Genomic DNA, 4,631 nt, shown 5'->3' with positions numbered 1-4,631 from the left:
TGTGATCTTGAGCAACTCTTAGTGTCTCTGAGCCTCAGCTGAAGCTTCATCTTTGAAAGAGTTACATTAACACATTTGTTTAGAGGACAAAATATGACAATATATGTTAAGTACAGTGCCCAATGAGTATTTAAGAAATGTCAGTTAAAAATGATGAAGCCAGGTGCCAGTGGGTCATACCTGTAATCCTAGCTACTCAGAAGGCTGATATCTGAGAATCATAGCTCAAAACACTAGGGCAGCAAAGTCTGTGAGACTCTTATCTCTGATTAACTATTTTTTAAAAGCCAGAAGTAGAGCTGTGTCTCAAGTGGTAGTGTGCTAGCCTTGAGCACACAAGCTTAGGGATGATGCCTGGACCCTGAGTTTAAGCCCCAAGACCAGCACAAGAGAATAGGGGGAGCAAGGAGAGGAAAATGAGAGGGAAAGAGGGAGAGAGGAAGAGAGAGAGGAAGAGAAGAAGTTAAAAGACAGGGGATAGGGGCTGGGAATGTAGCTTAGTGGTAGAGTGCTTGCTTAGCATGCATAAAGCCCTGGGTTTGATTCCTCAGTACCTCATAAATAGAAAAAGCCAGAAGTGGCATTGTGGCTCAAGTGGTAGAGTGCTAGCCTTGAGCACAAGAAGCTCAAGGTCAGTTCCCAGGCCCTGAGTTCAAGCCCCAGGACTGGCAGAGAGAGGGAGGGAAAGAGAGAAAGAGAGAGAAAGAGAGAGACAGAGACAGAGACAGAGAGAGATGCAGAGAGAGATAGAGGATAAAGCCAGATATGGTGATACATGTCTATAGTCTAGCTACTTGGGAAGCTGAGGCAAGAGGATCATGAAGTTGGCCAAGTTGAGCTACAAGTAATCTCCCATCTAGAAGAAAAGAAGGAAGGAAGGAAAGAAGGAAGGAAGGAAGAAACGAAGGAAGGAAGGAGAGGAGAGGAGAGAGGGAGGAAGGGAAGAAGGGAAGGAAAAGGAAGAAAGACAAAAGGAAGAAAACTTTTTAAAAATTAAAGCAAACTAGCAAAAAAAAATCTTTCCTTAGTCTTGTCCTCCCTCTAATTTCACTGTGGAAACTCTGGCAGTTCTGCTTCCAGCTCTCACTTCCTAGTGTCCCCATCTATGAAATGTGAAGGGGCTACAGACAGTAGTCTTCTAGGGCTGTCTAAAACAAGGACATGGGATAGGGTTCCACAATTTTTCTGCATATTTATCTCTCAGTCTCATAATCCTGCCCTTTCTTTACTCCTTAATATACTTCTTCCAGTTGACATTCCAAAAATCCCTCCCCAACATTTGTTTGGGGACTATTTACCCAAAGACTGGGGAAATGTTGGCATTCCCCTCACACTGACTGAATAGCTGTTTGCACAGAGACCCTCACTGTGACACCTTGTTTGTTCTTTTTTTTTTGAGAAGAATGATCTGCAAAGGGCAGAACAAGGACCAGCAGACAGAGGCATATGGAAACTGCCATATGAAGGACGAAGGGAAGGACTTCCTGGCAGGCATCCAACAATGCCAGGGGCTGGTGAGCTCACTGTCCTGGAAATACTCCAGATCTACAGTCCAACTTTAAATTGAATACTGGGATGGGGTACAGAAGCCAGCCTAGATGCAGTCCATTCAATTTACCAATACCCACCACCCCAGCTCCTGTGCTGTTAATGAACTATTTATCAATTTATTACCTACTTTATTTGCCTACTAAGCAGTCCAATAATCGACAAACTACTGGATTATACCATCTTGGGGATGCTCACCTGTTTGAGTTTCTCTCTGAAGAAAATGCCCACTGGGAGATTCCTGGGGTAGGGATTAGTGGAAAATCAGAACACTCTTGCCATCTTGTGATGCTTCTTTTCCAGTGTGAAATTCTTTCCTCAATGTATACAATGTGCACGTGTATAGATGTGTATATACACTGTAGAGGTTCCCTCATTAATACACCATTGACTGCCATTAGGTCTTTTCATTTTCCCTCTAGGATCTGAGGCTCTCTTTCCCCTTCAGCTCTTCCCAGCTGTGTTTTAATCCAGCAAGTCTACAACCGACATTGTCTTTGCAGAATTTCAGCAGCAGTATCATGACAGCTGTTAACCTTACGGCCCTCGGATGTGCTTGAGTTGAATTTCTTGGCCTTCTCTCTTTCAGTGCTAGAAAAGGATCTTTTAAAAAGAAACACAATTTTTCAGCCCATGAGTTCTGTCGGCCTCTTCTTATACAAACCTTCACTCATAGCTCCTGTCAAATAGTGGGCCATTGGCTCCTTCACCAAAAGAGCAGTAGATTTAGTCAACCAAAAGAGATTTTCTTTAAACAGCACTGAAGAATACAGACCTATCCTAAACATACCTTGTTGAGAAGCTGGCCAGATGTTTATATGATTTGGTCTTTACAGCATCGCTAAAGAGTTAAAATGAGTGTACAACAATTATTCTCCCCATTACCTGGGTCAGCAGATTGAGGAGCAGAGAAGTGAAGTCATATGTATAGGACATGGAAGCAGGACTAGAAGGTCTAGGGAGGGCTTAAGAGGCTTATTTCAGAGAGGGTTTCTTCTTCACTACATATGCACATTCATCTGACTCTTACCTAAGCATCTTTCATGTTTGTTTTGAGACTATCTCACTATGTGCTTGGCTTTGAAGTTGTGGTCTTCCTGTCTCAACCTCCTGTGTGCTGGAATTGCAGGTGTTCCCTACCACACCTGTCTCATAAACTACTTTCAGAGTTGTAGGAATTGATCAGGCAAGAAGACAGGACAAGGAGCTATGACAGTGTGACAAAGATGTTAGCTGAAATGTGGGTTTCATTCAAGAGTCCTATATACTCACTGGGGGTGGCTCCAGGCACAGTGTAGACACAGAAATGCACACAAGCAGGTGGCAGTGACTCTTGCCTGACCAGATGGCTCAATCAAGGAGGTTCTGCCAAGAAAGGGTGATTCAATTTTGCAAAGCTCCAATGGAAGCCCAAGTGATCCTGGGAAATAATGGGTAAGTGGACCAAATCTTAAGATTGTTCTAATGCAGTTCTTACTTTATGTCCTTGGGGACTTCCTCAGCTGGTATCAATTTTATCACTATGGAGAATTGTTCTCCATTCTCCTTCCTTGACAATTCCTAGATAGATCAATCACTTTCTGCCTCAAATCATTGCTCAGATTAAACCTTTGGTCTATAGCATCCTTGTCCCCATCTTTTCTAACCTAGCCTTCTGTACAAGATCAAATGCTTCCTCCTTTACGAAATCTTTATTGATTCTCCCTAGGAAGAAAAGAATGACTCCTGTTCATTTTCCTTGTTATATTTAATTAAAAGCCAGATCAAGTTCTACCTTGGATTATAGGCTTATTTCTGGGATCTAACTTTGAGAAACTTGAGGGCAGGAAACTCAGTTTTCATCTCTTCCAGGAATAAGCACCAGACTTTCTTCAATGAATGGAATAGAATTAAAAATGGGAAGAAAGAACACTCTCCAAAGTCAGATGTTTGATCTTTTTGAGGAAAATTGGGAATAAGTTACAGATCTGGCTGCTGGTACTTTGGGGATCTGGATACTGCTACCCTGATAAGTTCCAAGCTTTTGGTATTAGACAATTGCATACCTGGTAAAGGGGACAGAAATCAGTGAATCGTGGTGCTTTAGGCTTTTCCCTTGGAAAGTTCTTGTTCTTTTCCTTTTTCTTTCTTTTTGTCTTTCCTTCTCCTCCCTTCCTTCCTTCTTTATATTTTTTCCTTCTTTCCTTCCTTAGTTTTTAAGTTTTGTTTTTGTGGCAGAGTTTCATTGTATAGCCCAGGCTGATCTCCAACTCGTGATCCTTTTGTGTCTGCCTCCCAAGTGCTAGGAATACAGGTATATACCATTACAACCAGCAATGACCTGGGAATTTATTTATTTATTTATTTATTTATTTATTTATTTTTGAGGGTCGTGGGCCTGAACACTGGGCCTGGATGCTGTCCCTCAGCTCTTTAACTCAAGGCTAGTGCTCTACCACTTGAGCCACAGCACCACTTCCAGCTTTTTCCATTTATGTGGTGCTGAAGAATCAAACCCAGGGCCTCATGCATGCAAGCACTCTACCACTGAGCCACCTTCCCAGCCCTGGGAATATTTTTAAGTCAGCATTTCTCAGTGCTGAAGATGAAGGTGTTTCCTTCATATTTTCCATCTTGGGAAGTTATTGAGCATCTAGGTTCCAAGCTTTGTCCCATAGCACTAAATCAAGCTCTCTGGGACTGGAACTTGGGATCTGCATATGATTCTTCACACTGGTATTTAGAAATCTCTATTTCACTGGGAAGGGAGGTGAAGGGTAAACAAAGGAGGAGGCTGCAATGCTTGGTAAGAAATGTATGCATTATCTTGCCCATGTAATTGTAACCCCTCTGTACAGTATGTTCACAAATAAAATAAAATTAAAAAAAAAAGAAATCTCTGTTTCAAAAAGTGGGGGGTGGGGGTGGGACATAGAATCACTTGCTGGCAGAAAAGCTGACACCCTGGGAAAGAACACTGTCTAAGAGAGCTCAACAACCTAAGAGGAGTGATAAGAATAGGACACAAACACTTCATCTCCAACCCCCAAAGTAACAATAAAGGACAGATTGGGTGTCAGGCTCAAGCAGGGAATAGAAGCTAT

The sequence above is a fragment of the Dipodomys spectabilis genome, unplaced genomic scaffold (assembly GCF_019054845.1).
Source record: "Dipodomys spectabilis isolate Male_0828 unplaced genomic scaffold, ASM1905484v1 ptg000006l, whole genome shotgun sequence".
NCBI lineage: Eukaryota > Metazoa > Chordata > Mammalia > Rodentia > Heteromyidae > Dipodomys > Dipodomys spectabilis.
The sequence above is the reverse complement of the archived record's forward strand: the minus strand, read 5'-3'. Positions refer to the sequence as shown.